This window comes from Chenopodium quinoa, unplaced genomic scaffold (genome assembly GCF_001683475.1).
Source record: "Chenopodium quinoa cultivar QQ74 unplaced genomic scaffold, ASM168347v1, whole genome shotgun sequence".
Taxonomy (NCBI): Eukaryota; Viridiplantae; Streptophyta; class Magnoliopsida; order Caryophyllales; family Amaranthaceae; genus Chenopodium; species Chenopodium quinoa.
In genome coordinates this window covers 2060958-2084428 of record NW_018742309.1, presented here as the reverse complement: position 1 = coordinate 2084428, position 23471 = coordinate 2060958, and positions in this window count along the sequence as shown.

Here is a 23471-nt window from a genome sequence, read left to right as displayed (position 1 = left end):
GGCGGATGGGCCCCTGATCGACCTTTCAAAAATTTGTTTCCCTAAATCAGGGCAGCGAAAGGCCATCCGGCATATACAGTCAGATGGGTCAAAGAAGACTTTGTCTGACGCTCTGTTGTTAATATAGGAGAAGAGAAGTCAGAGCATGTCTCAGTCGGCTTCTACGTCAACCTACCCAGACAGTTTCCGCAATACTTCGATGAAGCATTCGAAAACTAACCCAGGGAGCCAGTCACACGGCACGTCCGTACGTACTCCTCCTCATGTGATCCATTAGGCTCCATATGTGCCCCACTAACCATATGCACCCGAATCACCCTATATACAGCTGTCCCCCTTTGGAGGACTGGCGGCAAACATAGTCCAGCCCATGGACTGGCAGCTCCGGCTGCTAAACTAAGGGGAACAGCCTTCGTCTTTCCCCCGGGAAATAACCGAGGCGGCACAGCCGGCCAAGGTTAAGAACGTGTTGGTGGGTACCTACAACGGTACTACCAACTCGGAAGACCACCTGATGGCATACACCAACCTCATGTACCTTCAAGGGTTGGATGATGCCGCTTGGTGTCGATGCTTACCAGCCACGATGAAGGGCATAGCCCAACGGTGGTTTGGCAACCTGCCGGCGAGGTGCATCAATAATTTAAAGACGCTTGCATATCTGTTTGCGTCCAACTTTTCCATGAATATCCCTGCCAAGAAGACTAGCCTCGACCTAGGGGCTATCCATTAGGGAGACAAGGAAGGACTCCGGTCCTATGTCAGGCGGTTCAATCTGATAAAAATTCAGGTATAAGGACTGTCTGACAAAGTTGCGTACACAGACTTCTTCAAGGTTCTGAAGGATGGGTCAACATTAAAATTTGACCTGGTCCGCAAGAGGGTTGCTACCCTCCAAGAGGCACTAATGGTGGCCGAAGCTTACATACAGGCGACGGAACTCTGTGCCATCAAGCACTCGTCAGAGCCCAAGCGGTCTGACAAAATAGAGAGCCTACCCCAACAGTCGGCCAAAAAAGAAGAAAAGAAAAGAAAAGAAGTCTGGGCAGCTGACCGCCCAGGTTAGTCGTCCCAGAAAAAGTAAAAGAAGTTGGAACTGTACATCCCCAAGTACAAGTTCAACAAGGACTGCTCCTCCATCCTCTTGGAGATAAAAGACCGGTTGACAATTGAGAGACCAGCTCCTTTGAAGAGCTCTGTCAAATATCGGGAGAAGAGCAAGTATTGTCAATTCCAGGAGGACATTGGCCATGACACCAATGGTTGCTACAGCCTCATGCGGCTATTGGACCGTCTGGCTGATGAGGGGGCTCTAAAGTCCTACCTGACGAAGTCCAAGGGTAACCCCAAAAACAGTGGACAACCGTCAAAGAAGTCGGCCGTAAGCTCTAACACTGATAAGGAGCAAATTTACACCATTGCAGGCGGCTTCACTAGAGGGGTTCCCTCAATCCGGGGTTCCAAGGACAACATCAGAAAGTTGTCCAGCTCAGAGGATGAAGGTCAGGCGTCGAAAGACACCTTCCCTGAGGTCTTCATATTTGAGAAAGACAGGGGTACGATCAGGCGGCCCCATGATGACCCTATCGTCATCGAATGTAAAGTCGCCAATAAAAGAGTTAGCCGGATCTTAATCAATACCAGGAGCTCGTCTAACCTGATAAGCTATCGCTGCTTGACGAAGCTTAAGTACAAGCCCAGCAGTATGCACAAGGCTCCCCACCCTCTAGTCGGCTTTGGGGACGGGGTAGTGCATCCGATGGGTAGGATTGACCTACATATTCGGCTGGGAGGCAAAGGGGAAGGACAACACATGGTCATCAAGTTTTTGGTGGTCGAGGAACCGACTGCCTTCTCTCATGCTGATAAAATTTGAGAGGGATGATGGGTCAGTAGGCTCCCTTGGACCAAAAGGCGGCAAGAGAGTGCTATCTCTCCGACGTCAAGCCGATTGCCCATGCACCCGGTCCCAGCGAGGAACCTACTGACCTCGTGGACAAAGAAGCTGGTCCTGCCCCTAATGCAGGCGGTACAAAGAGAAAAGCGAACCAACTGGCCCCCACCAGAAAAATGAAATATCAATCACTAGCCGGGGAAAGGCCGGATGACGGCCGACCCCAGCCGGCTAGTGAGAGCATTGATGTCGTCCTGGACGACAGTCGTCCTGACTGAACAGTCATGGTTGGGACGGTTGCTGTTGAAAAGTTGGGAGCAGACTTGCTCAAACTTCTGAGAGAGTTCAAACGCCTCTTTGCCTTTGAAGTGGAGGAGATGCCAGGCGTCAGCCCGGATCTAGCCGTCCACAAGCTAGCCGTGGATCCCAACATGAAGCTGGTTAGGAAATTAAGAAAGATCATGGCGAGGAGAGGTCTCAAGCGGCTGCTGCCGAGGTAAAAAAACTCCTGGATGCTGGGTTCACTCGGCAGTGTTACTACCCGGATTGGGTAGCAAATGTTGTTCTCGTCAAAAAGCCGAATGGTACCTAGAAAATGTGTGTAGATTATACAGATCTGAACACGGCATGTCCGAAAGATAGCTACCCGCTTCCTAAGATTGACAGTCTGGTTGACTCTACAGCCAGCCATACCCTGATGAGCTTCATGGATGCCTACTCAGGCTTCCATCAAATTCCCCTATGGAAGAAGGATCAGGAGAAGACGGCCTTCGTCACTTATCAGGGGTTGTACTGCTACACGGTGATGCCGTTTGTGTTGAAGAATGTGCCTGCTACCTTCCAACGAATGCTCAACGCGGTCTTCACTAATCAAATCGGAAGGAATGTAGAGGCGTATATTGATGACTTGATAGTCAAATCCAAGGTTCAGGCGGATCACCTAGCTGACCTCCGAGAAACCTTCACCGCACTAAGGCGGCACAAGGTCATGCTTAATCCCAAAAAGTGTGTCTTTGGTGTTGAGTCTAGGAAGTTTCTCGGATTCTTGATAGATTAAAGTGGCATAGAGGCCAATCCCGAAAAGGTACAGGCAATGATTGACATGTTATCACCTTGAACCGTCAAGGAGGCCCAGAAGCTAACCGGTTGCCTGGTGGCATTAGGAAGATTCCTCAGCCGGTCAGGTGACAAATGCCTTTACTTCTTCCAGGCAATCAGGAAGAGGTCCAGATTTGAATGGGGAGAAGAGGCTGAGGCGACATTTTAGAGGTTAAAACAACACTTGCACTCTTTGCCAAGGCTAGTGAGCCCCTTGCCCAAGGACGTTCACTACATGTACCTAGCCGTCTCAGATCACTCCCTCAGTGCCATTCTCCTTGCTGAGAGAGACGACAAGCAGCTCCCGGTGTACTTCATCAGCCACATTCTCAGAAATGCTGAGCTCCGGTACCCAATGATTGAAAAATTTAGGTTGGATTTCTACAAGGCAGTCAAGCGGCTGAAGGCATACTTCCTAGCCCATCTGGTGACTGTCTACACTAATCAACCACTCAAGCGTCCAATGACTACCATAGAGTCATCCGGTAGAATGATCAAGTGGGCTGTTGAAATGTAAAGCCTGGAGATAACTTTTGAACGTAGGCGGGCAGTGAAAGGTTAGGCGTTTGCCGACTTCATTGTTGAAATGACTAGGCCAGCTCACCCGGAAAATCCCGATCAAGTTTGGAAGTTGTTCGTATACGGAAGCTCTACGGTAAATGGCTGTGGTGCATGCGTAATTTGCAAATATCTGGAAGGGGATACATACGAATATGCACTACGGTTCAAATTTCAAGCTTCAAACAATGAAGCTGAGTACGAGGCCCTGTTAGCCGGTATACGCATGTGTAAGGCGACAGGGGCAAGAAAAGTTGACGCCTGCTCGAACTCTCAATTGATTGTTAGCCAATTCAATGATGACTATGAGGCCACCCATCCGGCAATGATCAAATACCTGCAGGCGGTCAAAGATGAGGCGGGGACATTTGACGAGTGCCATCTAAGTCAGGTGCCCCGGTCAGAGAACAATTAGGCGGATGCTTTGTCCAAACTATCCTCATCCGCCACTTGTGATACGCCTAGGTCTGTATTCTAGGAGGTCATGGAAAAAAGAAGTATTGAACATGACCCCATTGGAATTCTTGACCGAAGCTCTACCTGGATGGACCTCATCCGGGATTATTTGGTAGACGGCACTCTTCCGGATGCCCCATCAGAAGCGGCAGCACTTAAAAAGCGAGCTCTGAGATTTGAAATGTACAAGGGGGAACTCTTCAGAAAGGGTTACCTCCAGCCGTTGCTGAAGTGCGTTACCCCAGAGAAGGGAAAAGAGGTGCTAGAGGATCTCCATGCGGGTTTTGTGCTTCACATATAGGCGGCAGGACTCTAGCAAAGAGAGCTAGGTGGCAAGGCTACTTTTGGCCTACTCTCGAGGCTGACGCCATGGACTTAGTGAAGAAGTGTGACAAGTGTCAGAAGTTTGGCCGGCTCATACACCGTTTGGCAACAGATCTAACGGCTATCTACAGTTCGGTTCCCTTTGCAAAATGGGGCATGGACAACTTCACCAAGTGGGTTGAGGCCGAGGCGGTCAAAGGCATCAAGACAAAGGACGTCATCTCCTTCATTTTGAGGAACATCATCACCCGGTTTGGAGTGCCTATGTCTATGGTTTTTGACAACGGTCTTCAATTTGAAACGTCTGCCCTCAAGGATTGGTTGGGAGATCAGGGGATCTCACATTGTTTTGCATCCGTTGGCCGGCCCTTAGCAAACGGTCAAGTTGAAGCCTTCAACAAACTCATCTCAGACGTCATAAAAAAGAAGATTGAAAGAGCCGGTGGTCTTTGGGCGGATGAGTTACCTCACGTCCTTTGGGCCATCAGAACAACTGAAAAGGGGGCAGCTGGTGCAACCCTGTTTCTCATGACATACGGCACTTAAGATCTCTTGGTAATTGGACTTTATGAGCCAACACTCCGAGTCATGCTCTATGACGAAGAGGCTAACTGGGAGGCCATGCGTCTTGCATTGGATTCACTTCCAGAACGCAGGGGCAATGCCACCTTGCGTCATGAGATATACCGTCTGAGAATGACGAGGGCTTACAACAAAAGAGTACACAAGCGGCCCCTCAAAGTTGGGGACTTTGTGTTACGAAAAATGGAAGCAACCGGTAGGGCAAACAAGCAGGGAAAGCTAACCCCGACTGGGAAGGCCCCTACCGGATTTTTGAAGAAGTCAGAGGAGGCACCTACCGCCTGGAATCACCAGACGGCAGGCAGTTACCCAGATGCTGGAATGTAAATAACTTGAAAAAGTACTACTTCTAGGGAGATGTTATCATTTTTTGTAAATAGTGTAAATGAATGAGAGATACTTTATTTCAATTTATTTTTGTGTACCAAAGTCCCAATGTGAACAACACATCCGGGCATCTTCTAAGTTCCAATGTGAACAACACATCCGGTCATCTTCCAAAACCTACATGTGCAAATGCGCAACTGGGCATTCGTTTGCCCAAACTTAAACCAAAAAATGCTAAGTACCTAACTTAGCCATTTAAAGGCATCCGGCAACGCCCTTCCGGGTGAATTTTTCGAAGAGAACATCTCCCTTCCGGGTGCCACATTGTTCTAAGCGTTAAAAACTCGGACGGTCTTAACCGGTTTGATAGACCTTTTGCAAACAAGATAGAACCAATTATTACCCCAAGGCAATACAGACGGTAAAATTAAATCTTGTTGGTCAGCCGGCTATTGCCAAAAAGCACCCTAGCCGGCTACCACGCCCATTAGTCAACTTCAAAACATCGAATTCCAAGCAATATTGAAAGATCTTAACTAACTGTTACCCCAAGGTTACCTAGCAGGGGAGATTACATGTCAAGTCACAACTGCTCGTTGCTCCTAGGCAATACAAACGGTAAGGCAGACTTTTGTCGTCAGCCGGCCTTTGCCAAAAGGCGCCTCGGTCGACCCCGACTCCCCATACAAATGGTCTCATAGACCCCGATTTCATTCTATCGCCCTAGCACAACTCAGGCGGCAATCAGCGCCTTAGCATGCGCCTGATCTTAATCCGCCTGAACCCAGGGAAAACCTGATATATATTGATTAGGATAGCTATGGACGGTTACCTGATTAGTGTTGGCACTAAGCAACCACCCGCCCAGGGGCAGACATAGCCAACACATCCGGCAATATCAGGTAATATGAACAACGTATGCAATATAGCAGAAATTCAATAAGTCGCAAAAATAGCAGAAATTCAATAAGTCACAAAAAATGAAAATTAAACAACGGTTGCAAAGAACATATCATTTAACTTGTTCAAGTGTTAACCGGACCCCTTGTCCGGTGAAAGATACATAGAAAAAAAACGGCACCCAAGCCGGAAAAAGTAAAGGCAAAGAGCTCAAGGTTGAGGCCCAGCCGGATCCTTGGAGGCATTTTCTGGAACATGGGGACTACCTCTTTATTTTCATCCTGCTTCTCTCCCCCCTTTGAGTCGATCTCTGCCTGCATGGCGTCGATCTGCTTCTTAACCCAATCCTCATAAGGCTCTAGAGTCGGCTGCTTTGTTTCCTGCGTATCAATGGCAAGATCTGTGTATTTGTAGGCAAGCTCCCACACGGCGTACTCTGTATCCGGGTGCACCGGGAACCAAGCCAATTGCATTTGGTTGGTGCAGTCTTGCTCATTCTCTTCAATGAACCGGCTCTGATCAGCTTCCAACGTGGTTTGGAAGTTCTGGCTGGCAGCAGCGGCCTCCTTCTTCAGGCGAACATTGTCAGCCAGGAGCGTCGTTTTCTCCTTTTTGGCAAGCTCCAAGAGCTTAGCCGAATCCGACGCCTTCTTTGCCTCCGCCTCAGCATTCTCCTTCTCCGTCTGGAGATTGTAGAGCTTGGTGCCAGCTTCATTGAGCGTCTTCTGGAGCGCCTTGATGGAATCCGCCTGTTGCATTATTATGCTTTTAGTTTTCAATTCATGCATAATCATGAAATACTGGGCAACATTATGAGCGTCAGACGCATCCCGTTTAGCTCGAATGACCTCCTCACACTTGGGAGCGTAGGCTTTCTTGAGCCCTTCCACGCGCTACATTGACTGCAAAAACCCAAACGGTGTTAAGAGGGGTTAAACGGTAAGATAACTTAAACAAATAATGAAATATCAAAGTTGAATAGCATACATCAGCCAAGCCGGCCATGACCCGGTCGGCATTGAAGGTGTTGATCCCAAGGATAGCCTCCTTTTCCTCCTTTGGGACCGCCTTCAGCATGGCCCGAGCGTATGGCTGAAGATCTGACCAGCGAGGGGATAGATCTGCACCAGAAAAAGATGGTGAGAAGGCAATATACTTCCCTCCTATCAACTGTCGGCTGCCAGATGTGTGTTATGGCTGGAGTTGGGAGTGCGACTTGACCCGCATAGGCTTGCCAAGCAAAGAAGGCTTGAAGGGGTTAGTAGTACCTTGGGATGCCGGCAGAGGGTCGCGACTGCCCTCAGCTGCTACAAAGGCGCTGGATTCCCTAGGAGACGCAGTCTCCTTCTCGAGGACATCCGGCTGCCTGGCGGATAGATCAAATCCCAGGCCGAGGTTTTTGACAGATTTACCCCCAACCGTTAGGCGGCTGGGTACTGTCATGGAGGAAGTCTTCCTCGCCTTATTCTAGGTTGGCGGGTCCTCGCCAGGCCGAGGCCTTATTAATTTTTCGATGGAGCGGGGCACCTTGCTCCCATCCTGAAACAACGCACAAAAAGGTCAGGCGACAATGAAGTCAAACAAAAATCGAAGGAACAAGAAAGGAAAAGCAAGATACCTTATTTTTTGCCGCTTGGGCAGCAAGCTTTTTCTCCGCATTACCCTTGCGGATTTCAGCGGCTAACTTAGCAGGCGTCTTGTCAGCAGGCAACATAGCTAGGCCACGCACTGCACAAAAGAACCCATCCGGATAAAAGAATGGTAAAAAAAAAAATCATTACAAACAGCAAAACAAGGTCAATCGCTAATGTGACCTACGTTAATCAAAATGAGTGCTAAGCTTACAGACGGACAAAAACGCCTCGTCACGAAGAAATTCATGCTTTGGCACCCAATTTTTGGGTACGCTTATTATCTCCCCATTGGAGAGAGTAGTTGTGGTCTGTTCAAACAATTTTGACTCAATTATTCGCTCGTAGTCCTCATCCGGGATACGAGGATTTTTGCATTTATGGCCCAAGAGGTCCGGCTTCCGGTTGTATGTCTTATACTCCCAGTTTTCCTCCTTGGTAGGAGAAGAGACCAAGTAGAACCTGTTCTTCTAGTCCGACCACTTAGACGGTTTGTCTAGGGTCGTCAGGTACTGGGGATAGGTAATCAATGTGTACCAAGCTCTCCAACCGCCTGGGCTTCTGCTCAAATAATGCATGTGAGCAAAGGCCTCCCAGACGGGGTTGAGTTCCTGCATCTCGTAAGCGGCTATGTATCCCAAGATGTTAACCCATGAATTAGGGGTTAACTGCCAGATGCCCAGACCATACCCTCGAAGGATGGCCTTAATTATAATATGAAGAGGGAAGCGGAGACCAACTAGAACCGCCGCTGCATAGCAGCCGAAGTACCCATTTGCGTTGGGCTGCTCGTCCTCCCATCTCAGGCGGCACAATTATTCTCCAATCCTCTCCAAGAGGACTGATCTTTACAAAGTCTGCTAAATTGCTGGCCATGCTGGCCCTATCCTTAGCTGAGACGACAATGAGGAAGGTGTTTCGGGGTTTTCTGATGTCCTGCGGGAGAGTTACAATTCCGAGACAGGAACCGGACGCCTGTACCTGCAAAACAAACGGATGCTCCGGATGATTGGAGATCCGCCTCCGACGGTCAAGTTAGTACTTGATTAAGGAGTAATTAATGCGAAAATTAAAGTGATTGGGTCTCTCTAGGTGAGAGTGTTTAATGTGTGTAATCTGCGTTTTTTTGCGTCATCCCCCTTAATGAGGATTAAGGGGGGTATTTATAACCTCGGGAAACGTGCCAATCTAGGTTTAGGTTAACCTTGGGCTGATTGGGCTTCCCTCGGAAGTTGGGCCTAGGTGACCGGCTTCTCCATTAGGCATGGAGTATGCCACGTGTCATGACATAATAAGTCCATGGTGGACGAACAAGCATGTGCCACATGGCAAGCCCTGAGAGGTCCAACTGGGGGACACTTGGCAGGACCTGATTGGCCCACGTGGCGCATTCCGATTGGTGGGAGCAAAATCCCCTAATCATTTGCCCCTCACAGGTGGCACGTGACTGGTCACGTGTTACCTGTGACAGGTATCGCCCTGTAACAGGCGACGGCCTGCTACAGGCGTCACTCGGCGAGAGGCCGAGAGATTCTCCCGCCAAAATTTTGAATTCTGGAAGTGGCCCTTCGCCTTCTCACTTCGCCTATATAAAGGAGTGTTGACTTCGGTCATTTTCACACTTGAAAACTTTGTGAGAGAACATTCGGACCCCTGAACTTACTCTGACATTTTGGACCCTTTCTGCCTACCGCCTGCTCTGACAAGCCGACTGCAAAGGATTTTCAGAACTTCATCAATCGTCACTCGTTCAGGTAACCGTCGGTTCTCTTACTCTTAATTTTCTCTTTACTTTATTCTTTTTTTAAATGGCACCACGGAAACACACGACACGACCTAGGTTAGTGATCAGCCGGTCACCGGGGACGGCTGAATCTACGACTAGGAGCGCCGCCTGCCCTTTTCTGGACCCATCTTTGCCCTTTATACAAAGTCCGATTGTATCTGTGTCTATGCAGAGAATGATGGCCAGAACATAAAAGACTGCCAGGATCTCAAACTCAGACGACTCCTCCCACAAGGTGCCGATTAGTGAAACATCTTACCAGGCGCCAGATGTGGAAGTGAAACAAAGCGGCTTGAAAGCCGGCAATTCTGAGGGGGGAGTCAAAGTGGCCCCTTCCCAGTTTACAGTTGACAATTCTACATTCTCTCCTGCTCCTTTTAAAGGAGAGGAGGCGGGTCCCTCCGGGAGAGGGGAGGAGTCGTCCTCTTTGGACTCGTTAGAGGACGAATCCGAGTCTAGCTCTTCTGGCCATGCTTCTCTGGACACAGAAGAGAAAAACAGTCTCCTACAAGAGGCGAGGCTTTCTCACGCAATTGAGAAGGGGGACGATTGGGCGGAGCCATCCGCCTCTCACCGAGAGCAAAATACCCCCTACTACTGCACGGTACCTCGGGGCCGGATCACGGCCATGCAAGAGAAAGTGGAGAGCTTTATCGCGAACCACACAATGGGCCCCCGCTTTTTAGTGTTCGTGCCGGATCCAGAAGACACAGTCGTCTGGCCGGCTGGTACCAGTTATGATGGCGCCTGCTTTGGCTGCTACGAGGCGGCCATCAAGGCTGGGCTGCGCTTCCCACTACATCCGGTTGTTCAGCGGATCTTGGATGGGTATGAGTTGGGGTTATGACAGTTAGCCCCAAACTCCTGGGTCAACGTACTCGGCTATGTGGCCGGGTGCGAACTGCACGGGGTGGAGCCGAACTTCGAGGCTTTCGCCCACATGAACTACCTCAGCCGGACCCCTAAGGCAGGCGGTACCGGCTGGTATCAATTGACGAGCCACAGGGGTTACCTCATGACGAGAGGTAAAGCAAACAAATGGAAGGACTGGCGGAGCACCTTCCTTATCATTGAGAGTTCAGACACGAAGCTTAACAAGCGCTTCAACAGGTGGAACAGGAATCCGCCCCTTCTTGCAGGCGGCCGCAGCATGCCGCCTGTTCCCCCCAAGGCTAAGAAAGAGATCCTAGATAAAGGACTCTTCAAAGTAGAGTCGAAGGTGAACTCTACTTCAGAGGTACGAGAGCAAGTACCCCTGCACTGCGTCCCGAGCTTCAAATGGCTCTACGACGAGTACTTTTTGGCCGCCTGTGGCCTCAGCAGTCGGTGCTCAAGAGGTAGCCGGCCTGTCGAATACTCTGTTGTTCCGTGCATTTATTGTTATGACTTTTATTAACTTTGCTATTTGTTTTTGCAGCGGACGCCATGAGCAAAATTACCGCCTCCAAGACTGCGACGGCCATGTTGCGGGCCTCCATCATGCAACAGTCTTCAACCGACTCCCCCAACAAAGGGGCACCCTTGGTGGGCTTCGAACCTTTCACCCTCTTTTTGGAGTTGTGTTTATGCATATACTGACTCTTTTCTTCTTTTTTAGACGGGCGCTCCAAGAGATTCTTCTTCCCAACAGCCGGACCCCAAGGCCCAGAGGACGATTGTTGCGAGCTCTCCTGGTTCTGCCGGGAAACATGCGGCAGCTGAGAAACAGCCGACCACTTCTTCTAAAACTCCAGCTGGGCCACCTAGAAGTATGAAATTGTCCTTGTAAATTTTAGACTTGCTCCCTTCTTTACTAGGTCTAATCCGTTTGTTTATGCTTGATGCAGCCGGCCCTCAAGAGCCTGACATGGTCGAAGTGGCCAAGTCTATGATCAAGGTCGTACCTTCAGCTGAAATGGAGGCGGTCAGGGGTGTCGGCACCCTTGACCTAGACGGGATTGCAGGGGTCCTTGTTGAGGTATACTTAGCATATTTTTGAGTATTTGAATTCCAGGACGCCTGTTTTCTTTTTTGTTTGGAAGCTGACGCCTGTTCCCCTTTTTACTTAGGCCCTGCTCCGAGTGAACGGCCTTCGGAAGCCGCTTGACCGGAAGAACAAAGAGGTAAAGGCTGCAAAAGTTATGGCCGCCTCTGACTGTGATAAGGCAATGTTTCAAATTGCCCAAAATGAAGTTCTGACAATTGATATTCTTTATTATCAGGCGCAGGGTACCGCCGCTATCCGGGCTCAGTCAGAGGCGGCCCAGAAGAGGAATAGCGAGCTGGAGGCGACCATCAACAACCTCAAGACCGAGCTGAGACCTCTTCGCCAAATGATGTCCTCATACGAAACCTTGGAGAAATCCTTGGCGAGCGTAAAGGAACGCCTGGTATCCTAGGAGAAGAGTCTTACTCAGGAGCTCTCGGAAAAGGCCGAGAAAGAAAAGAAAGAGCTGGTCCGGGAGATGATGGAAGACTCTGCTCAAATCCAGCGCATGACTTGGGGCCGCCTCTTCCCCAATGCCGACTTTGCTTCCTGGGAAAAAACGTACCGCCAGTGTTATGATAGATATAATCAAGAGATCTTGGCGGCTGCTGAGGAAGAGGCGTTGGAGGAGGAGGAGCAGCCGGTAGTGGCGCTTGTGCCGCTTGGGGGTAATGCATCGAAGAAGGATGCAGCTGAAGCCGAGTCCAGCAAAAAGAGTGCTGACTAGGCGGCAGCTGCTAATATTGAAGATTTGCCCCCTTCATAAGCTTTATGTCTTCTTTCCCCGGCCTGCGTGCCGTTTGTTTGTATTTACCCGGCCAGGGGGCCGGGGCTCTGAATATTTTGCCGGTCTTTAATGACCGGCTTCCTTTTAATGAATATTTTTGTTTTGCTTCAAATTTGTTTAAGTATTGAATATTCTGATATCCAATTGTACACTATACCGACTGTTTTACATGGCCGATAGTTGCAGACAGGTACGGATAATTATTCACGCCGCCTATGCCCCTGGACGACTGGTTGTCTGTTTCCAGGCAAGACGATCAGTCGGCCATTTATCCAATCGGTATTCGAACCATTTTAAAGACTGGACCCCCTTTAGGCAGGCGGTCCTGTCATTTGTAAAATTAACCAAGTAGGAAAGTGGTTTCCTACTTGTCATGTTTTTAGGCTAGAGACTTTAGGCCGTCTAGGCTAACTGTTCCCCGCCATATTTAATCTAGTGTGAACAGGTGCTGTATGACCAAGTAAACATGATTGTTACCTAGTCGCCAAGTAACTGAGTAGTAGAGGTATCAAGCGGTGGGTACCGGTTGTTCCCCTTTATTCGCCAATGTTTGTTGGCTTTTAACTCATAGGTTGTTAACCTAGCAGGAGTAGTGGTTGAGAGCCCCTGCTAAAAACAGGCGGACGACTATAACTTTTAGGCTCCATACTAAGTTTGAGAGAGTGACTATGAGTAAACTTTGGCGTTAAAGGTACCAGGCGGCGTAGGCCGGCTGAACCTTTTGATTCGCCAATGTTTGTTGGCTATTAACTCAAGAGTTACCCCCTGCATTTATCCAAGTAATACAGGCGGTCATCTGACTCAGATGTCAACTGCTACCACTGGTTTGGTTAGTGATAGAGTTATCCTTGTCTCAAAAACGGCTACGTGGTTGCCCTTGGGGACAGTCGTATAGGTGTCGTGTAATTAGTTTATAGAGCAATGTTCCACCCAAAAGGGAGCTGCTCTCTGTGAAGAATTTCATCCGGAGGGATGCCGCCGGACGCCTGCTGTGATGTTGGGACATGTCGTATTAGTTTAAAGATTGGATCAGTTGGCTTGGCGCCTGGACTGATCATTCGGCTTGTGGCCTTGGTTAGTTCTTGGTGAACGTAGGTGCTAAGTAAGAGGAGGGTAGCCGCCTGTTTAGGCACAAGGTCGGCCAGGCCACCATCATTTTTTTGCTAAGTATAGGAGGGTGGTCGTCTGTCTTGGAATCGACTGTATGTCAAGACGGCATGCCCCTATGGTGATAGAGTAAGATATACAATGGAGAGTAGCCAACTGTAAAGGTACAGGCGGCATGCCCCTCTGAAGATAGAGTAAAAATACTCAATGGAGAGTAGCCGACTGTAAAGGTACAGACGACATGCCCCTCTGAAGATAGAGTAAAATACTCAATGGAGAGTAGCCGACTGTAAAGGTACAGACGGCATGCCCCTCTGAAGATAGAGTAAAATACTCAATGGAGAGTAGCCAACTGTAAATGTATAGGCGGCCTGCCCCTCTTAAGTAAGAATAAAAATTAAACATGGAGAGTAGCCGACTGTTTGTCAGTAAGCATGCCCCTCTTAAGTAAAAATGAAAACTGAGTATGGAGAGTAGCCGATTGTTTGTTAGTAGGCGTGCCCCTCTTAGTACAAAATTGAATATTAAGTATGCAAACTTTTATTAAGTAGCCCTTGACTATTTATATCATTCAAAAGAAATATTTCTTAAGATTATCTACATTCCAAGTTCGAGGCAACGGTTGGCCGTCTGGTGTTTCCAGACGGTAGGTACCATCCCTGACCTCTTCACAGATTCGGTAGGGTCCTTCTCAGTTGGGAGTTAGTTTGCCAGACTCATTAACCCTTCCAACTGCTTCCATTTTTCTAAGTACAAAGTCCCCCACTTTGAGTGGACACCTGTGTACTTTTTTGTTGTATGATCTAGTCATTCTCAGGCGGTAAATTTCATGGCGCAAGACAGCATTGCCCCTCCTTTCAGGAAGTGATTCTAATGCCAGGCGCATGGCTTCCCAGTTTGCCTCTTCGTCATATAACATTACTCGAAGAGTCGGCTCGTAGTGTTCTATTAGAAGAACAGCTTCCGCACCATAAGTTAGGAGGAATGGAGTTTCTCCAGTCGCCCCTTTTTCAGTCGTCCTAATGGCCCAGAGAACATGTGGTAATTCATCCGCCCATTGGCCGCCTGCTCATTCAATCTTTTTCTTGAGACCGTCTAAGATGATTTTATTAAAGGCTTCTACCTGGTCGTTTTCTTGTGGACGGCCGACAGATGCAAAGTAGTGTGCAATTCCTTGGTCACCCAACCAGCTTTTGAGAACAGGCGTCTCAAATTGGGGACCATTATCAAAAACTATAGACATGGGAACCCCGATCCGAGTGATGACATTTTTCCAAATGAATAAAATTACATCCTTCGTCTTGATTCCCTTTACAGCCTCCGCCTCTACCCATTTAGTGAAGTAGTCGACGGCAACAAGTATGTACCTCCTTCCGCCTATAGCAGGCGTATATGGACCCAGAATATCCATGCCCCACTTAGCAAACGGTAGTGGGCTATGAATGGTAGTGAGGTCAGTAGCCGGACAGTGAATTAGTTTTCCAAACCTTTGGCACTTGTCACATTTTTTCACCATCTCCATCGCATCTGCTTCTAAAGTAGGCCAAAAGTAGCCCTGCCGCCTTGCCCGTTGAGCAAGCGTCCTATCGCCTATATGGGAAGCACAGTAACCAGAGTGAAGATCATCTAGTATCTTTCGCCCCTTTACTGGAGTAACACACTTTAAGAAGGGTTGAAGGTACCTCCTTTTGTGAAGTTCTCCCTTTATTATTTCAAAACTGGTTGCTCGTTTTTTCAGTGCTGCCGCCTGTCAGATATGCCCTGATTGGATCCATCCCGGTTGAGCTTCTGTCTAAGATTCCAATAAGGTCTTCCTCAATGCTTCTCTTCTCCATTACTTCCCAAAAAACAGGTCGAGGAGTATCACAGGTGGCGGATGATGCTAATTTTGAAAGTGCATCCGCCTGGTTGTTTTCTGATCTCGGCACTTGGATCAGATGGAAATCCTTAAGGGAGCCGACTGCTTGTCGGACCGCCTGTAAATACTTGATCATGGCCGGATGGGTTGCTTCCTATTCGCCATTGTACTGACTCACTATCAATTGTGAATCGGAACAGGCGTCTATTTTTCTTGCCCCTGCCGCCTTGCACATGCGGATTCCGGCTAGTAAAGCTTCATATTCTGCCTCATTGTTTGAGGCTTGAAAATTGAAGCGTAGAGCATACTCGTACCTGTCGCCTTCTGGCGACTGACATATGACGCCTGCTCCACAACCATTTGAAGTAGAGCTTCCATCCACATATACCTTCCAGACTTGGTTTGGAACTTGAGAGTCAGGAGGACGAGTCATCTCAACAATAAAGTCAGCAAAGGCTTTCCCCTTCACTGCTTTTCTAGGCTCGAAGGTAACTTCGAGGCTCTGTATTTCTATGGCCCATTTGATCATTCGGCCTGACGACTCCATGATGGTCAGTGGCCGCTTGATAGGTTGGTCTGTATACACAACGACTGCATGTGCCAAAAAGTAGGGCTTCAATTTTTTAAAAGCCATGAAGAGTGCAAGACCAAATTTCTCCACTAAGGGATACCTCAACTCGGCATTTTTCAGTACGTGACTGACAAAGTAGACCGGGAGCTGACAGCCGTCTCTTTCAGCAAGGAGAACAGCGCTTAACGCATGATCAGAGACGACCAGGTACATGTAGAGTACTTCTTTGGGAAAAGGGCTGACCAGCCTCGGCAAGGAATGCAAGTGAACTTTCAATTTCTGGAAGGCCGCCTCAGCATACGGCCCCCATTCAAACCTTGCCTTTTTCATAATTGCCTGGAAAAAGTATAAGCATTTGTCGCCTGATCGGCTTAGAAATCTTTCCAAGGCCGCCAGACAACCTATTAACTTCTGAACCTCTCGGATGGTACGAGGCGACTGCATGTCGATGACCGCCTGCACCTTCTCAGGGTTCGCCTTTATTCCTCTTTGATTGATAAGGAATCCGAGAAATTTCCCAGACTCAACTCCAAAGAAACATTTCCTGGGATTGAGCATGACATGGTGCCGCCTGAGTGTGGCGAAAGTTTCTCGGAAGTCCGACAGATGATCTTTCTGAAGTTTAGACTTGACAATCATATCATCAATATATGCCTCGACATTTCTCCCAATCTGATCAAAGAACACAATGTTTATCATTCGCTGGAAAGTGGCCGAGGCATTCTTAAGACCAAACGGCATGACCGTGTAACAGTATAACCCCTGATCAGTGACGAAGGCCATCTTCTCCTGATCTTTCTTCCATAAAGGAATTTGATGGAAACCAGAGTAGGCGTCCATAAAGCTCATCAAAGCATGGTCGGCTGTTGAGTCGACCAGGTTATCAATTTTAGGCAGAGGGTAACTGTCTTTGGGGCACGCCTTGTTTAAGTCTGTGTAGTCTACACACATTCGCCAGGTGCCATTCGGCTTTTTAACAAGCACAACATTTGCAACCCAGTCTGGGAAGTAACATTGCCGAATGAACCCTGCATCAAGTAATTTTTTAACTTCAGTGGCTGCCGCCTGACTTCTTTCTTCGCCATGGTTCCGCTTCTTCTGCCGTACCGGCTACTTTTTCGAATCCACGACCAGTTTATGTACTGCCAGATCAGGACTAATGCCTGGCATTTCATGGACTTCGAATGCAAAGATGTCCTTGTATTCTTTCAATAGTTTGTGAAAGTCGTCACCCAGGTCCCTTAGAGCAGTCGTCCCAACCTTGATTGTTCTGTTAGGACGCGAGTCATCTTAGATCAGGTCCGTATGCTCACTAGCTGGCTGAGGGCGGAATTCATCCGACCACTCCTCTGCCAATGGTTGCTATTTTCTGTCTTTTCTTGCGACCCTTGTCTGGGATGCCTTTCTCTTCTTGCCGCCTGATTCTTGAACAGGCGCACTCTCCTTGACATTGTCAATGTCTATTTTTCCACCTCTCGACCCAGTGGCCATAACAGTGGGCTTGATATCCGAGAGATAGCACTCTTGGGCCATCCTCTAATCTCCCCTTAGGGACCCGACTGTTCCATTATCCCTCTCAAACTTGAGCAACATAAGAGATGGGATTATAACAGCCTTGGACATATTCAGGGTTGGTCGTCCCAGAATCATGTTGTAGGCCGAGAGTTCTTCTACTACCAGGAACCGGACTACCATGTGTCGTCCTTCCCCTTTTTCGCCCAGGCGGATGGGTAAATCCACTAGTCCCACTAGGTGGACGACTTCTCCTCCAAACCCTACTAAAGGGTGGGATGCCGGATGTATGCAATCAGTCTGATATTTTAGTTTTGGAAGACATTTGCTACTGATGAGATCTGAGGAGCTTCCGGTATCTATGAGGATTCGGCCAACTCTCTGGTTGGCCACTTTACATTCAATAACGATAGGGTCGTCATGCGGCCCTCTTACCCCTCCTAGATCTTCTTCAGTGATGACAATCTCAGGAAATGAATATTTAGAGGGTCGTTCTTGGTGAACGGAATTTACATCTAATCGTCTGATATTGTCTTTGTGGCCCCTAATAGTGGGGCCACCTCCTGAGAAGCCGCCTGCAATGGTGTAGACGACTGCATCATCTTTATCGGAGTTGTCGGCCTGTTGATTCTTTTTGGCCGACTGCTTTTTCGAGGAAGTGTTCCCCGTAGATTTCTTGACATAAGTGTCAAGATCACCTTGCTCAGCCAGGTGGTCCAGATACCGCATGAGACTGATGCATTCATTGGTGTGATGACCAACATCTTAATGATAATCACAGAATTTTTCTTGGTTCCGGTTGTTTGCAGAACCCTTCATGGGGACCGGCTTCTCAATTGAGATCCGTCCCTTGATTTCCTTTAGGATAAATTGGCTATCCTTGTTAAACGCATACTTTGGGGAGTATGGTTTGAATTCTTTTTTCTTCTTCTGGGTCAGCTGTTTAGAGGAATCAGCCGCCCAGACCTCTTTTCTCTTCTCATCTTTGTTTGACGACTGTTTCTGTCGTCCTTCTCTTTTGTCGGACCTTTTCCCGTCTGACTGTTTTACCGTACTACAAAGATCAGTCGCCTGTATGTAGGCTTCCTCTTCAATTAAGGCCTCTTGAAGAGTCGCCACCCTCTTTCAGACCAAATCAAATTTGAAGGTCGACCCGTCTTTGAGACCTCTGAAAAAGTCAGTATAGGCTACTTCATCCGGTAACCCTTGAATCTGTATTCTCATCAGGTTAAACCGCCTGATGTAAGAACGAAGCCCCTCCTTCTCGCCCTGCTGAATCGTTCCTAAATCAAGGGTTGTCTTCTTCGCAGGGATGTTCATGGCTAAGTTGGAGGTGAATAAGTAAGCAAGCGTCTTGAAGTTATTTACACAACCAGTCGGCAGGTTGCCGAACCATTGTTGTGCGATTCCTTTGAGAGTCGCTGGGAAACACTTGCACTAAGTGGGATCATCCAACCCTTGAAGGTACATCAGGTTGGTGAATGCCATCAGATGGTCTTCTAGGTTAGTAGTGCCGTCACAGGCGCCTACTAATACATTTTTCACTTTGGCCGGCTGAGCGGCTTCAGTAATTTCTTTGGAGAAGGCCGACGGCTGTTCACCAAGTCTAAGCAACCGTAGCTGTTAGTCAATAGGTTGGAAATTTTTTGCTGCATGTCAACCAAACGGAGGTGGCTGTAAAAAATATTGTTGTTGCGGTACAAATGGTAAGTTTGGTACCGCCTGGTCGCTATGAAAGCCGGACTGACGGGAGGTGCCACCTGACTGACCTTCATGATACGACTGAGAATGCCTAATCGAGGTATTTCGCAGACTGTCTTGAAAGTTTGAAGTAGAGGCCGACTCTGACAATCGGTCACTCTTCTTCTGCTCTAGCAGTAGCCAAGCGTCTGTGTATGTTTTCCTCGACCCGTCCGCCTGAATATGGCGAACAGGTTTCCAATTTCCTGGAGTAGGAAAACGGTATTTTGTGAAATCAAGGGCAGGTGGCTCCCACTTCCTAGATTTAGGATGAGGGGTCGCCTCTCGCCCTTGAACTGGCTTCCTCTTCCGTGAAGTGGAGGGTTTCTTAGCCGACTGCTCCTTGTCCAGAGCAGGCGGCTTCTTGTTGAGCAACTCTTGAATTTCTCCCTTAAAGTCCCTCATGAAGGTCATGAGTTCGTTCCTTGTGATGGGAGCAGACCCATAAGTCGGCTGCTGCCGAACAAGCGGTGCGCCTGCTGGCTCGCTTCCAGTTTGAAGATGTTCCCGTTCCCTCCTTTCGGTATGACGGGTACGTCGGGCCCTTAGGGTCCCGTCTGAAGCTGTGTGAGCTTCAACTTTAAATTCTTCCTCAGTATCGTGGTCCGACTGAACTTGAGGGTCGTCTAGGGGACGCCTCTCTTAAGGAGTCGGTACAGACGTGGATGCCATCTCAGAAGTACTCTCCCCACAGACGGCGCCAAAATGTTTCGGGGTTTTATGATGTCCTGCGGGAGAGTTACAATTCCGAGACTGGAACCGGACGCCTGTACCTGCAAAACAAACGGATGCTCCGGATGATTGGAGATCCGCCTCCGACGGTCAAGTTAGTACTTGATTAAGGAGTAATTAATGCGGAAATTAAAGTGATTGGGTCTCTCTAGGTGAGAGTGTTTAATGTGTGTAATCTGCGTTTTTTTGCGTCATCCCCCTTAATGAGGATTAAGGGGGGTATTTATAACCTTGGGAAACGTGCCAATCTAGGTTTAGGTTAACCTTAGGCTGATTGGGCTTCCCTCGGAAGTTGGGACTAGGTGACCGGCTTCTCCATTAGGCATGGAGTATGCCACGTGTCATGACATAATAAGTCCAGGGTGGACGAACAAGCGTGTGCCACGTGGCAAGCCTTGAGAGGTCCAACTGGGGGACACTTGGCAGGACCTGATTGGCCCACGTGGCGCATTCCGATTGGTAGGAGCAAAATCCCCTAATCAGAAGGGATCGCCTTTATTGTTCCAAGTAGGCCTTTCCTCCGCCTCACTATCAGCATCCGGTGTCAAGAGGCTGCTACTACTGCCGCTTTGTTCTGAGCCAGATGAGGAGGCGGTCTCATCATCGCTTGCATTCTCTGCTTGGTTTTCCAGCTCGACCCTAGAGGGAGAGGCGGTATCTTCACCGCCTCCCTGATCCATTCCGAAAATCCTATCACTGGGAGTGCTTGGGGTGTCATCCATTCCCAAAATCCCATCACTGGGAGTGTTTGGAGTGTCATGAGGTGACCCTCTTGTCATCCTTGCCTGATCAGGGTCAGGCGGCAACTCCCTAGAGTTTTCTCCTCTGTACTCTGGATCGAAGGCAGTCTTTTTAGTTCGAGCCATTGCGTCCTGCACAGACACAGAGACGGTCGGTTTTGGAGATGAACAAGAAGACTCCCGGTACCCAGAGGTGGCACCCCCAGTCCTAGACTCAGCTATACCAGGAGACCGGCTGACCTCTAAATTGTGGTAATCCGTGTGTGTGATGGGTGAGGTCATTGTTCTAAAATATACACAGCCAGAAGATTTAAAAATAAAGAACCTTCAAAAGGCAAGGAACCGAGACGTTACCTTGAAATTGAAGAAGAGTTTGGAGAAAGAAGACGAAAGATTGTTAGCCAATGATACCCCAGACGGTATACCTTTGAGCAAACTGTAAATTGGCAAAAGGAAGAAAAGTTAATCACCAATGTTGCCCAAAGATACCACAGGCGGGAAAAGCCGTTTGTGGTAGATATGAAGAGCAAGTAGTCTGGAGATTTTATCAAAGGTTGTCCAAAGACCACCCAGACGGTATAGATTGGCTGAAGTCCATCCACAGACAGCTTGCCAAAACGAATTGAGCGGAACTACAACAGGCGACAGAAGGCCGGTTGTGTATCCGTTTAAGCAACAAATCCATAGGCTGTTCGCGGATACCCCAGACGGTATACGGCCGGTTGGGGTGCTAGTAAAGTAGCTCATAAGGGAACTACTTGCTCATACCCCAGACGGTATGAGACCGGCTGAGGGAGCACCAAAGTTTTTCAAAAGAAAGTTTTATTGAAGATGCCCCTGACAGTGTAAACCGGCTGAGTGTCTATTGAATGCAACACAACAATGCGATTGCTTGAAGATGCCCCAGATAGTGTAAACTGATTGAGGGTCTATTGAATGCAACTCACCAATGAGATTGCTTGAAGATGCCGAAGACGGTGTAAACTGGCTGAGGGTCTATTGAATGCAACTCACCAATGAGATTGCTTGAAGATGCCCCAGACGGTGTAAACAGGATGGGGGTCTATTAAATGCAACTTACCAATGAGATTGCTAGAAGATGCCCCAGACGGTGTAAACCGGCTGAGGGACTATTCAATGCAACTCACCAATGAGATTGCATGATGATTCCCTAGACGGTGTAAACCGGCTGAGGGTATATTGAATGCAACTCACCAATGAGGTTGCTTGATGATACCTCAGATGGTTTAAACCGACTAAGATTCTAAATAGACGCAATTTATCATAAAAATTGCCTAAAGAAGCTCTAGATGGCAAAGGCCGGCTGTTGCATAACCAAACATCCAAACAAAGAAACTGACTAAGTCAGGAGGATACCTTAGTGAGACGGGCAATGAAACACAAATGGTATCCGGATGTATTGAGGTTGAAGGTTGTATGCACGAGCAAGCAGGCGGGGTCAGGAGCTCTCTCTTTTTCTCTCAAGGAATTTCTCTCAAAAATGGCAAAGTGGGGAATGAAGGGAAGGAGATCCCTAATTATAGGAAATCTCAGAAGGTGCACCGTCACCTTCTCTTCGCCCTAAGTTGGAAATTTGAAAAATACAGGGAAGGAGGCAAACCGTCGCCCTCCTGCCTGTTGACACATGTCACAGGCGCCACGTGGCACAACCACGTCAGCACTTGTGAGGGGCAAATGTTTAGGGTAAAAATTACTCTAGACACGTCGCCCAATGAGGGCCTGACACGTGTCACCCTCCTATAGCACCATGGGCATCCAACCAATGGATGCCATGTGGAATTGTACCCCCAATGGGGGAGTAGATCCTCATCTGCTATAAATAGGGGAATCCTCCTCATTTATTGGCATTCATAAATACTGACACAAAACCCGAGCAATATTAATTGCGGAATCTCCCAGAATCCGAGAGAAATACCCGTTTACTTTTCGCACGAAATCTCAACCGGAATCATACTAACTTGATCTTCGGAGGCGTGCATTCTGAAAGGAATGGTGTCCTTCCAACAAGTATTGTCTTCCGATAGAGGGTTTAGAATTATTACAGAGTTAATTCTTCAGTAAGATAAAGTGATCGGAATGCCTAGGTGGAGGCCGCTTTCGATCAGTAATATCAAGGTACCATTGATATTACAACTTAAACTTAACTGAACCCTTCGGGTCGAACCCAATCGAATCACCGATCGGAGACGACAAATTTATCCGAAAGGATTTAATGAGTCGACAGAGTTTTTCGAATACGGACGTCAGATATCTAGCCTAGGGCGTCGAGGACGAGCGTCGCAAAATCACAAGCGACAAGTATGAGCGTATCCGTAGCACCACAATGGTCTAACCATGTGGATTCTAGGCTAGTTCAAGTTAGCATGCACCTAGCATGTCTAGGCGCAAGCCTAAGCACACTAGGTGTGCTAGGCGCAAGCCTAAGCACACTAGGTGTGCTAGGCGCACCATCGCAGCCCATCGCACCATCGCAGCACAAGCACAGCACCATCGCATGGCTAGGTTAGTGCGTGTGGTTGTGCCTTAGCCTATCGCAGCATCGTAGCAAAATGGCTGCGCATATGCGTGCTTTCGCATGGCACTGCACCGCATCATGCGTGGCTGGGTGCTAGGCACCATCGCAGGCCCCTCGCACAAGCACAACACTATCGCATGGTTAGGCCAGTGCGTGTGTGCGTGTGCGTGGAGGGCATCGCATGGCAGCACCAAGCTAGCAAGCAGCACCAAGCCTAGCATGTGTGGCTCGCTAGCAGCACGCATGCTAGGCCTTGCGTGCGTGAGGGGGTGGCAGGGATGGCTATGCGTAGAGCCTGTGCGATGGATGCGAGTGTGTGCGAGGCAATGCGTGGGAGTGCTGAGACAGCACCAGCACGCTAGCACA